This window comes from Sus scrofa, chromosome 1 (assembly GCF_054392235.1).
Source record: "Sus scrofa isolate SSC_HxYL_T2T_F1_AM1 chromosome 1, Sscrofa_HxYL_maternal_Yorkshire_Landrace_v2.0, whole genome shotgun sequence".
Classification (NCBI taxonomy): Eukaryota; Metazoa; Chordata; class Mammalia; order Artiodactyla; family Suidae; genus Sus; species Sus scrofa.
The window spans coordinates 118,387,549-118,401,018 of record NC_139383.1 but is presented as its reverse complement, the minus strand read 5'-3'; the positions used below and the strand labels follow the sequence as shown (position 1 = coordinate 118,401,018).

General features: G+C 46.0%; 1 long non-coding RNA gene across 2 annotated transcripts in view; it reads left to right on the top strand.

The window, feature by feature from the left end:
* Positions 1–13,470, top strand: part of LOC102163170 (uncharacterized) — a 108,640-nt gene that overhangs the window by 78,038 nt on the left and 17,132 nt on the right. For both annotated transcript variants that reach the window (XR_014809945.1, XR_002339088.2), the window contains exon 3: positions 11,285–11,361. This is a non-coding gene — a long non-coding RNA (uncharacterized LOC102163170). The remainder of the gene's footprint in view (positions 1–11,284; positions 11,362–13,470) is intronic.

Genomic DNA, 13,470 nt, shown 5'->3' with positions numbered 1-13,470 from the left:
AAGAAATGAGAATATGTTGCTTTCAGAGGCCAGGCTATAAACATTTATCCCCTCACTGTCACTGGTGTTTGTAGAAACTCCTTTGTCACTAATGGTCATTCCATTTGTTTTGAGAAAGACATAAAACTATCCAAAAAGCACCGAAGGTCAGGACATAAAAAGGCCTTTGGGGAGGTGGGGTGTGCTAAGTGGATGGAGTGTTATCTCCAGATGCTGTTTGGTTTTCGAGCTTTATACGTCGAGTTCATGGTATTAATTTTGCGTTCCCTGTGGAGTCTCTGACTTTGCGGTCAGCCTCCGTCAGCAGTGGCAGTTAACCCCTGTTCTCCTGGCTTCACCACAGGAAGTGACAGAGGTGACAGGGACCTCTCCGGCATACCCCTCCCAGAATGTTCTCCTCCCAGTCCAAACAGACCTCCCCATCTCCCCATATCTTCTCAGCTACACCGAATGTTTTGGGGTTTATATTGGTTTTTGTTTTTTGCTGTGCCCATGGCATGTAGAAGTTCCTGGGCCAGGAATCGAACCCATGCCACAGCAGGGACCAAGCCACTGCAGTGACACACTGGTTCCTTAACCCCCCCTAGGCCACCAGGGAACTCCCAGAATGTTCTTGAGGAAGGGAGATCATGATGAGGGACCACAGTCTTGGAACACTGATCCTCCATAAATTCATGAACACACTGGATAGATTTATTTTATGCGGACACAAAATGGCAAATCTGGAAGGGACATGATCAGTTCAGAGATGCCTCATCAGAGTCCATGGAATTCTAAGGGATTTATTGATAGCATTCAGTGAGCCCGTGCAGTTTGGATGGAAAAAGGATAAGTCTTTGTTTTCACTACTAACTGAAATTTAGCATCTCCTTCCATTACGAATAAAGATAACATCCCACAATAGTGTCAGCAGTACCTGCGACTTTTTCATCAAAGAAATCCTTCTCATTTTTATATCTCATTATAGCTATTTGCAGAAACTCACAATATCATTTACTTTAATCACTACTTCAAAATAACAATAAAATGATAGTATTATAAGTAAAAAATTACCTGCCACCAGATCTTGTTATTTGATGCACTGAAAAATAAGCATATCTGGGTTTTTTTGTTTGTTTTTTGGGGTTTTTTTTTTTTTTTTTTTTTTTGTCTTTTTGTTTTTTTTAGGGCTGCACCCGCGGCATATGGAGGTTTCCAGGGTAGGGGTCTAATCAGAGCTGTAGCTGCTGGCATATGCCAGAGCCACAGCAACGTGGGATCCTCAACCTGCTGAGTGGGGCCAGGGATCAAACCTGCAACCTCCTTGTTCCTAGTCAGATTCGTTAACCAGGGAGCCACTACGGGAACTCCCATATCTGTTTTTTTGTTTGTTTGTTTTTTGTGTTTTCTAGGGCCACACCCATGGCATGTGGAGATTCCCAGGCTAGGGGTCTAATCAGAGCTGTAACCGCTGGCCTACGCCACAGCCACAGCAACAGGGGATCCAAGCTGTGTCTACGACCTACACCATAACTCTTAACCTACTGAGCAAGGCCAGGGATCGAACTCACAACCTCATGGTTCCTAGTCGGATTTGTTAACCACTGAGCCATGACAGGAACTCCCTTGAAGCATATCTATTATTATGTCAAGTACTTATTCTTTATTTCTATTATGTTGAAAGTTGTATCACCATGATCAGTTTCTTTTGTATCCGTGGTATTTTGTCTTACGCATTTTCCCTTCTAAGAAGGGAATCCATAAGTTTCATTAGATTGCCAAAGGGGCTACAACACAAAAAAGATCTAGGAGTTCCCTGGTAGCCTAGCAGTTAAAGATTCAGCAGTTCTGTGGCTTGTGTTGGATCCCTGGCCCAAGAACCTCCACATGCCTCAGTCATGGGGGAAAAATTAAAAAAAGGGACCTCAGATCTAGTCTGTGGAAGCACAAGATTTGTCTTATACCATATTCCAAAATCTCTGGGAAAGGTAGTGAAGACACATCAGGATGCATAGGAAAAGAACACTGTGATTGATTAGCAACATCTGGCAGGGGCAACATATGAAAGAGGTGGTAGAATGGAATTCCCTCCTTTCCAATTTAGGCCAGTGCTGCAAATACAACTGCCTGCATTGATGGAAATGTTTTCTCTGCACTGTTTGATATGGTGGCTGCCAGCCATACATGGCTTTTGAACACTTGAAATGTGGCTATTACAACTGAAATTTGAACTTTTAATTGTATTTAATTTTAATTAATGGTTAGCAGCTACTACATAGGACAACACAGCTCTTAATCAATGTCAATGTCACCTACACACCTACCCCAGTCATCTCCCACCCACCCCACCCCCTCTCATGGAGGAGGAACCTGGATCCAAGGAAAGATGGCCTCTGCCAGAGGCCATTGGACTCAGTGGTGGCAAACCCAGACCACATTCCAAATCTCCCTCCTAGTTTGGACTTTTCTTAGTTATGCAGCGTTTCTAACCTGTCATTTAGCAGAATGCTCGTTCCCTAAACAATGCACAGGTATGCCACGAGAGGAGAAATCATTCAAAGTTGCGAATGTTCTCTTAGTAAACCCAGATAAGGCGCTATCTCTCCATCACAGCGAGGTCTGATTTAATGATTTCCTTTTTCTTAGGTTAGTTTGAAGGGCAAGGGGTAAAAACAGGAATTCCTTTGCTTTTGTGGTCTGTTCATTTGTTTTAAGAAAATGTTCACAGGCCTTCTTGATTAAAGTATATTGTTCGCTGTTTTTCAATTTCCAAGCATTTAAGAAATCTGTTCTAGTCCAGACTGTTGCTGAGGATGAGTCACACCCCAGAGAAGGTCCCCAGCTTGCTTTAGAATTGGAGAACGTGGACTGTTGCACCCATACTCTGTTTGCCAGAGGGGCCTTTGTTGAAAAGAATTGGTGGTGGAAAGCCCTGGCCTGAGGAAGGGCCAGACTGTGATGGGGTCACGGGGAAAGAATGCCTTCCTCAGCAGAGGTGGGAGCTGGGGACAGCAGCCAGGAGTGTGGCCTGGGGCAAAGGCCCTGGGACAGAAGAAAAGGAGCCGTACACTTGCCCGGCGCTTTAGAAGTCTTTGGGGGGGTGGGTTTCCGCAGGTTGCTTCATAGTTTCATGCTCCTGCAGGCTCAAGCCTTAGGGGAAATAAATAGGCTTTTGTCCTCTCCTGGATATGAGAGGGCTAAACCTGGAGTTAACTTAGCCCATCCGACCTTAGCTAAGGCCTACCACAACTCAAAACATTCGTAGACAGCACAAACTGGCCAATACACGGATTGTAATTTTTCTAAAGTTTCGGTGGTATATAAACAATTCTCAGAGACTTCTTACTGTGAACCAGCAGGCCCTTCTCCAAACATGCTGAATCAGAATTCTAGAGGATGTGTCCTGGGTATCTAGGTTTTAAACAAAACTCCCTGCTGATTCTGATATAGAGTCAGTGTTAGAACTGCTGTCCTAAGGAGTTCCCTTGCAGAGCGGTGGGTTAAGTCTCCGGCATTGTCGCTGCAGCAGCCTGGCCGAACTGCTGGCCTGAAGGATGACCTCTATTCTCTTACTCCTGGCATCCAAGGCCTCTGGGACCTGGCCTTTCTCTACAGAGGTGGAGCACCATAGGGGGGAAACATTGACAATGTGTAGTCATTGTCAACTGAAAAAAAATACACAACCTAAACGTTGAGTGTTCTGTTTTATTCAGGGAGCTTACTCAGGGCTATCCCTGGGAATCAGCCTCTCAGATAGCTCTGAAGAACTGCTCCCAGGAGGTAAGGGGGGAGTATATATAGGAGTTTTTGCTGGGGAGAAAACAAACAAATAACCATGAAATTCAGCATCAAAAGATAACTGCTGAGGGAGTTACCATTGTGGCTCAGTGGAAACAAACCTGACTAGTATCCACGAGGATGCAGCTTCAATCCCTGGCCTCACTCAGTGGGTTAAGGATCTGGCATTTCCATGAGCTGTGGTGTAGGTCACAGATGCAGCTCAGATCTGGTGTGTCTCTGGTATGGTGTTGGCTAGTGGCTATAGCTCTGATTGGACCTCTAGCCTGGGAACCTCCATATGCTGCAGGTGTGGCCCTTGAAAAAGACAAAAAGACTTTTTTTTTTTAATAAATGGAGGTCTAGAGTGATTAAATCATTTGTCCAAGGACACATGGTCAGTAAGTGTAGAAATAGTATTCAAACTGAGGTCCATCAAAGTTCAAAGTCCATGCACTTGACCTCCAGTGACCATCTGTCCCAGCTTTCCCAGGACCAAGAGCCTCCATAACACATGGCCTGTTCTGTGCCCAAACCAGCACATCCTGGGCACTCCGAGACAAGCTGGTCACCCTGTCCCAACATGGTGATTTCTGCCTGAGATGGGAGCTCAGCTCCACCACTTGTGACCATGTGACATCAGGCAAGCTTGCCCCCTACCGCTCTCCCAGGTTCCTCACCTGCAAACAGGAATGATCACCTCTATCCCAGAAGGTGGCTCTGAGCATTAGATGAGATGGTGCCTGTGACAACATCCAGTTGTATATCTGGCACTGAAGGGAAAATGTGAGGTTGCCCCACAGGCTCTGTGTTGCCCAATATGTGTCTATTTCAAGTCTGAAAAATGCACAGCAGTGATCTCCTCAAGTAATTCTCCTCCATTCCCTCCGTTTTCATCCTCTGGAACGCCTACACAATTGGATATATATTAGCATCTCTCAATCAAGCTTAATGTCTCAGACATTCTCTTTCACATTTTGAAGATGTTTTGTGGTCCTCTGGGGACATCCTCCACACTCTCTTCCATCTCATTCATTCTTTCTTCAACTATACCCAACTGAACTTGACATTGATTATTGAATTGATCAATAACTACATTTTCCTTAACCAATTTTGTCTTGGGTTTTCAGGTTGATTTCTCCTTGTATCTCTCTGAAATGCTTCTCCAGTTTGTTGGTGTTGGTGACCATCTTTCCTGGCATCCCTACGCCTCCTGGTTTGGAATTGAGGTTTGCAGGTGCCACTGGAGCTGGAGCTTGCTGTGTGTCGCTGTGTTTTTCCTCCCTCTGTGCTTACCACTCCCCTCCTCCTTACTGCCTTGTCGCCTCCGCTCTGACCCAGTGGCCCCAGTTCACAACCAGGTCTAACATCAGGGCCACCAAGGTAGATTCAAAGTTCTCATGAATATTTCCTTTGGCACTTAAAAATAATAGCCCTGAGCAACCAAGAGAAAGACATAGGAAGCTATAGTGTGATGGCAGCATCTTTTATGTGACTTTTCCAAAATCACACATGGTGGACAAGGAAAGAACCCTCTGCTGGGACCTCCTCTGAGAATCTGCATTAACTCATTGCATGATCTTGGCTGCCAGTTACTGACCTGCTCATCTTTCCGTGTTAGGTTGAGATCCCCCTCCTCCAATTCTGAAAGCCTGTGATTTTCTAACCAAAGGGCAGTGCAGCCCAGTGTCCTATGATCCTAAGGCGGTATCCCAAGCGTTCCGCTTCTTCCCTAACCACACCTTCAAACCTTCCCTGCCCAGATGCCACCTCTAGTGTTGCCATTCTAGAAATTATAGCACTTAGCAAAGTCTGTTTGGGTTCATAGAGGGAATTGTTGCTCAAATACTATGTATGGTTTTCATTTTTTCTTCTCCCTTTCACTCTGACCCAAATTTGAATTCCTAACTAGTGTTTCTAGTTTCTGGACTAGAAAGTCCTAGTAGGGGGGAGGGGTAAGGGGAAATAGGAGTGACTGTCTCCATTCCACAAAGGATGACATCGAAGCCAGCAAAACTTCAAGAACTTGGTCACTCAGCAAGTGGAGAAGGCATGATTTGAATGCAGGTTCTTCTGCTTCTACAGCTGTGCCCCAGCCTCAGCCCAGCATGCCACTCCCTGGGCAGATGGAGGGTGGTCCTTTGAGCAGCTGCCATAGTGACAAAGGTCCTATAGTATCTCTCCATCCCCAGGTCTGGCTCTTGGAGCAACTCCTCAGGCAGGGAGCCACAGATGCCCACAGGGTACTCGCCAGCAACTCCAGAACCCACCCCAGGTTTAGAATCAACCTTTCTACAAACATCCCACTAAATCCTGCCTGGTGGGTCTTTTATTGAAATCACAGGGTGCAAATTTTGCAAATCAAGACCTCTTTTTCCACTCACCATTACTTAACCCCCAGGGCAATATCATAACCTCAGAGCAAAGCCCCTCTGCCAAGGAGACTAGCTCCCTGCTTTCTGTCATTTGCTTGACTTCATAATTCCCAGCTCAGGGCAAAACTGCAAAGCAAGTAACTTGCATCCCACCACCCCTGCTGGCTCTCTGTTCTGCACCCTTTCCTCCCTCGGGAGGCCCTGTCACCCTCATCCCTGCCCCTTATTACCATCCCTTCCTCACTCAAAGCAGCTCACACTAGAGAGGCAGAGATTGGCATGGCAGCAAAAGAGGGACTCTTACCCAGGGGATTTCCATATTGAAGAGAGTGCATTCTTTAAGTGTGCACCTGTGTGCTTGTGCACACACGCAAGGCTTATTATTGCCACGATGAGCTAATTAACACATGTCCATCATAGAAAATATGAAAAATACAAAATATATAAAGAGGAAAGTCAAAACCCATAATCTAACCACCCAGACAAACCTCCATCAACTCTTTAATACATTTCCTTCTACATTCTTTGTCTTAGTGTGTATGTGAATATGCATGCATGGATATATATCATACATATATACATTCTAGTTTCCATTTCAAGGTTCTCTTGTTTCATTGCTGTGCCTGTCAATTCTCCCCCAATACCGCACTGCTTACATTGTTATTGTTTTGTAATAGACTTATTTTTTATGTTTCTTTTAAAATATAGTTGATTTACAATGTTGTGTTTGTTTCAGGTGCACAGAAAATAAATCTCTCATACATATATGTATATATACACACACATATATTCTTTTTCAGATTCTTTCCCCATATAGGCTATCATAGAGTATTGAATAGATTTCCCTGTGCTAAACTGTAGGTCCTTATTACTTATCAATCTTGTATATAATAGTGTGTATAAGCCAATCCCAACCTCCTAATTTATCTTTCCCTCTACCATTTCCTTTTTGGTAAACATAAGTTTGGCTTCAAAATCTTTGAGTCTGTTTCTCTTTTTTGAAGAAGTTCTTTTATATCATTTTTATTAGATTCCAATATCAATGATCTTGGTCTTGTCTTTCTCTGACTTCACAGTTATCATATCTTTTCTTCTTTGACAATTTCTGTTGATATTAGAAGTTACCTTCATAATTTCCTAATACTAAAAGAGCTTTACTTTTCTAAATCCAAACCCATTTTTTCCTGGAGGAATTTTTTAATGAACTATTGAATTTGATTCATTAGTGTTCTACTGGGCACTTTTACAGCCGCCAAGTGTACAAGTGAGATTAGTTTTCAGCAGCATGTCCCATAGTCTATTGAATGGAACACTATGGCTATGAACTGTGCCACCAGAAAAGGGAAGAGAAGGGAAGGGGAGCTCTGTGAAAACTAGCTTGGAAAATACTATGCATCCCTCTCGGAGAGTCACAAGGTGTATTCCCATTTTTCAAGATTCTGAGACAAGCGGGAGTTAAAAAGAGAGAGAGAGAGAGAAACCTCTGTTTAAACTTGTATGTCCCAGCATTTCTCACACTGATTGACCACATGAGTCCCTACTTGACATAATTCCTATTAATATCTGGCAGAGCTCATGTGAGAGGCATGCACTTTGGAAACTCTTTGTCAGTGTTGATGCTGGTTTCGCTGCAAATCCTCTTCCATCAAAAGTTCTAATCAAAGGCTTACAACCAATTAAACTCTGTTGCTGCTACCCTCCCCAGTAAGGTACTTATTGTTTCTTCCAATTAAAGTGGATGCCTTTCAGTTTCAGGATTCTGGTCACTTTGGGATTTCAAAGATGCAGAGAAACTCTGAACCTTTCTATGGATCCAATTCGGGCTTGTCTTTCTGAGACCTTCCCACTGTGCTTGAGTGTCTCTTCCTCAATCTTCCATGAGTTTCCATGGATGAGTTTCCATGGCCTTGGCCCTCCACCAGTGATGTCTTCATTCCAGAGCAGCCTGACTCTTCAACTCAAGTGACCTTTTCTTCATCCCTCATCCTGCATCCTAAAACCATCTGTTCAATCACCGTCCCCTTTGCTCTCTCTTCCCCTCCCAACTCCATAATCCCACTTTTCCTATAAATCCCCAACAGTAACTCAAGACTCAGAAACAAAAGCACTCACCTAATCTTAGTTGCTAAAATGTTGCCAGAAGCACAGGCCTCTCTAGGAGGGGGATGGATAGATTTCAACATGTGGTCTCCTTCAGGAGTTGCAGTTCTCCTGCTGGGCCTGATTAAGTATCCAATCATTACAGTGAGTCTTTTGCCAAGTGCCTGGCAGAGAAAGAGCTCAGTATGTAAAATCACGCTGAATATAGAGTGATAAGTGCCATTTAGAGTGATGTTATGATGTGTGGTTAATCTCCTGAAGAATTCAGAGGACTGGCATTTGAACAGGGTTTTATTTGCTTGGTTGGTTTTTGGTTTGTTTTAGAGTAGAGTTGATTTACAATGTTGTGTCAGTTTCTGCTGTACAGCAAAGTGACCCAGTCATGCATGTATATACATTCTTTTTCTCATGTTATCTTCCATTATGGTCTATCCTAAGAGACTGGATATAGTCCCCTGTGCTGTACAGTAGGGCCTCACTGCTTATCCATTCTAAATGTAATAGTTTGTATTGAATAGGAGCTCATGTGCAGAGCAGGGGCCATATGTCACTATTCGCAGTTGAGTCGGACTTTCTAATGCTCTTTGGCGTACCAACCCCACCTGATCTTTACCACATCATGAGGTAAATTCAAGGCTGCAAACCAGTTTTACTACTTAGGAAGCTAAGGATCATTGGCAGCAATGAGGCTACCTACCTCAAAAGATTTCAGGAGAACATTATCAGCACTCTTGATAAGGAAGAGTCCTTCTGACAAGGTGCTGAGGTCCCAGGAAAACAAGGCAGGTGTAGTCCCTGCCCTCATGGATCTCACAGGCTAGACTGACAGACCATTAGGACTACAAATTCTCTCCATGTGGAAGTCTATAGCTTGGCACTTTGCGAGACAACCAAAGAAACTGCTTTATCCACAGACTGAAGCTGGACCCCCATTTAGCCTAGGAGTAAATGAGGCACCAGCCAGAGTGTGAGGGCTGCAGACACCCTCAAGGTGGTGGGGGCTCTCTGCCTCGGCTTACATCTGAACCTCCTGGGGAGCCTTAAAAAAATACCAAATGTCGGAATTCCCATTGTGGTTCAGCAGGTTAAGAACCCCATGTAGTCTCTGTGAAGATGAGGTTCAATCCCTGGCCTCACTCAGTGGGTTAAAGATCGAGCATTGCCACAAGCTGCGGCATAGGTCACAAATGTGGATTGGATCCCGTGTTGCTGTGGCTGTGGTGTAGGCAGGCAGCTGTAGCTCCGATTAGACCCCTAGCCTGGGAACTTCTATATGCTGCAGGTGTGGCACTAAAAAGAAAAACACTACCACCTCCACCAATGTCAGGCCTGCCACAGAACACTGAAGTCAGGATCTGAGTTTTGGTGGGAGGGGCAGTCATGGGTACTCGTAAGTGTCCCACTTGATTGCAATGTGCAGCCAGAGATGTAGACTAGATGGCATTGTGACAGAAGGATTGGGGTAGATGTAGGGACACAGCTGTGAAGTTCTGATTCTGCTTCTTTGCTTCTTCCCCTGCCTCTCTCCTCTGTCCCTGATGCTTGCTTCTCCTGGTCCCATTCTGAGCGCTTACATTTGCCCCACCCCCAGTTTCCTAACCTTCCTAATACAGGGTGAGATGTGCCCCTGGGTTCATCACCACCAGAGGCTTCACTCTCAGATCGTAAAGATGCACTGAGGAGGACTTAATGGTCATAAGGGTGACAAGGCACAGAGTGAGCTGAGGTGCAGTGGGCCTTAGGGACTCTGTTCAATTGCACCACAGAGGCAGCCCTCTGCTGGGCTGAATTGTAGGGATGGGCCTGGTGCACAAAGATAAGCCAGCTCTCACAGGGAGGCCACCCTCCTTCTCCCCATTCCTGCGTCTGAGGTCTCAGGGGAGCCAGGAGAGATGCATCTCCTGCTTCTTGCTCATGGCCGGAGGGGCCCCACATGCACAGCCCAAGGGAGGCCAGGGCTTGGAGCAGAGCAGGTGCCAGCCCAGCTGGGGAGCTCATTCCCCTTCAGCATCCTCCCCACCTTGCACCATCACTCAGGCATTTTCTCAGTGATCCAGAGAAGGGACAGCAGCCTTTGCAGTGTCTGTCCAGGCTCATGGTATTACGGGCCTTTGTGGAACTGAGCCTGCCCTGCTCCAAACCCTTGACACTTTCCTAGAGAGGGGCGATTCCCTCCAGCCAGCAGCCACTGGAACATGTGCTGGAATTCATCTGGATCCACCAAGGGATATGAGAGGAGGTGGACAGGGGCACCAACTGAAAGTCCCAGAGCGGTGCTGTCCAGCTAACCTGATGCCATCTGATTAAGCCATTGTCATGGCAACAGAAGCCCGCTCTAGGCCATCATCCTGTTGGTTGGTTATAGCGACTGTTATCTGATTTAGAGATTTCCACAAATATTTTTGTTTGTTTGTTTGTTGCTTTTGAGGGCCACACCTGTGGCATTTGGAAGTTCCCAGGCTAGAGGTCAAATTGGAGCTGCAGCTGCCAGCTTGCAACTCCAGATCTGAGCCACATCTATGATCTACACCACAGCTCAGCCAACACCAGTTCTTTAACCCACTGAGTGAGGCCAGGGATCGAACCTGCATCCTCATGGACACTAGTCGGGCTCATAACCAGCTGAGCCACAACGGGAACTCCCCATAAATGATTTATTGCACTAGATCCCTGTGGCCTTAAGTCAATGGTCTAGTGGGAAAAGAGACCCAGGGATGAAACCCTGCCTGTGGGTGCAGGGCGTTATATTGTAGACTCCCCGGCCATCAGCATGTCCTGGCCAAAGTCTGCCTAGTGGTCCTCCTTGGCCTCCTTTCTCCAACTGCAAAACCAAAAGAGCAGTGCTGACTTCAGAGCTGCTCCCCTGGGATGCTGTCAAAGCGAACAAGTTATTGACGGCAGAGAACTGGCAGTCTCTGAGTGAAGAGGCCGATAAATCAAACATTCCATTATGTCTGTTTTCAATTCTTCTTTTCAATGAATGTTTGCTCATTGTCTATATCAAGTAGCAGCCTGCCCCTGCTCTAGTAATGCTAATCTTCTGTGTGTCATAGGTTATGAGCAGAAACACAGGATCCAGACTGCTTGAATTTTAACCCCAGCTCTCCACTTCCCAGCTGGGTGACCCTGGGTAAGTTACTTCCAATCTCTGTGCCTCAGTTTCTTTGTCTGTTAAGTGAATGTAATAATAGTACCTACCCCACAGGGTTGTTATAAAGAACGAATGAGTTCATATATATATATAAGTGGCATAAAACTGTGCCAAGCACATAGTGATCAATAAATTTTCACTATGAAGCTGATGATTAATACATAGCACTTGGGGAGTTCCCTTTGTGGCTCAGGGGAAATGAATCTCATTAGTAACCATGAGGATGTGGGTTCCATCCCTGGCCTCACTCAGTGGGTTGAGGATCTCGTGTTTCTGTGGCTGTGGTGTAGGTTGGCGGCTACAGCTCCGATTCGACCCCTAGCCTGGGAACCTCCATATGCCAAGGGTGTGGCCCTAAAAAAAAATGCATAGAATTTGTATGTAATGCACTCACAGAAGCTTATTTATTTGTTTGGCACCTAAACTCTAACATAGTGTGGGAGTGTTTTGTTTGTTTGTTTGTTTTCAGGGCTACACCTGTGGCTTGTGGAAGTTCCCAGGCTAGAGGTCGAATCAGAGCTGCAGTTGCCAGCCTACACCACAGCCACAGCAACGCCAGATGTGAGCCACATCTGCAGCCTACACTGCAACTCACGGCAATGCCGGATCCTTAACCCACTGAGCAAGGCCAGGGATCGAACTTGCATCCTCATGGATATTAGTCGTGTTTGTTACTGCTGAGCCACAACAGGAACTCCTAACATAGTGTTTTTTTAACTTGTCTGATGACCTTAAAAAAAAATACCCAAGGTACTTGTGCAAAACAAAGCTTCCAGTCCCCTGCCCTGAAGATTCTGATTCATTAGGTCTGGAATGGAGCACAAAAGCTGTGAATTTAACAAATGGCCCAGGTGACCCTAGTGAAGAGTTTCGGGCATCAACCACTGCAGGGGTATTAAGAGGCCCAAACTTGGCCTCTTACAGGCTGCCTCGTCCTCCCTCTGCCAGTTAATCTGAGGCACCAGGGAGGGGAAGGCTGTTTGACTTGCAAGCTTTGGGAAAGCTCACATTGTCTCCCCCATCCCATTTCAGCAAGAGAGGCTTCCTAGAAGTAGTGGAGTTCAGGACTGGAGCAAAGGGAGAGATGTGGTCTCACAGAGAGGAAGATGGTGAGCTGCTGCAGGACTGGGGATATCCCACAGGAGAGGCGGTGGCTGTGACAGGGTGAACCAGGAGTGCCTTGAGCCATCCAAGCCTGACACCTTTTTGAGAATTGCACACATTGAGCTGCACACAGTCCTGAGCTGCACAGCATCTGGCCAGTCTCTCCAGGTACCTGTCACTCCCTATTTCCAGGATAAAATCTTGAGTCCCCGTAAACTACAGGCCCATTTTCACAGAGATTCTGGCCCCCGCTCTTGAATCAGGCATTCATTGATTGAGCCACATGTCCTGAGCATTCACCAGGCATTGGGAACACAAAACTGTGAGTCAATGACAGGGAACTTCCCTCCAAGTATGATACAGATTTGTCTCCATGGAGAAGCTCAGAAGCTTGGTGTCCAGTGGGAAGGACATATGAAAAGACACTAGCAATGCAAAGTGACAAGTGTGTGCTAGCAGTCCACGTCTGTCACAGGAGCTCTGAGGACAGGGGATTGTTCTGGAGGAGGAGTGTTGCCATCTTGGAAGGCTTCTCCAAGGAGCTGAGGTCTTGAAGAAGAAGAAAGTGCCTTCAGACTGCCGGAGCAAGAAGACATATTCTAATCACAAAAACTAGTAGGAAGAAAGACACAGAGGTGTCAGTGGCACAGGTGTGGCAAGAATGCAAAGCCTGGGCCTGGAGCTGGGAATGTAGGTGGCTCTGGCTTCCAAAGATCCATGGGTTCCATGCAAGGAGTCTGGGCTTCACCCTGAAGGTGATGGAAACCACTGGTAGACTTGGCGAATAAGTTCCATTAACCAAAAGAAGAGCGAAAGAGGGCAGGGTAGGGGTAAATAGGCTGAATTTGATTTTAGACCAATTGAGTTTGAGTCACCCGTAGGGTCTCCACATGGAGATGTCCAAGAGACTATTGAATAGAACATTCTGGGTTCCCAACCAGAGGCCCAGGCTCTAAATAAAGACTGGGGACTCCTTGTCGTGAA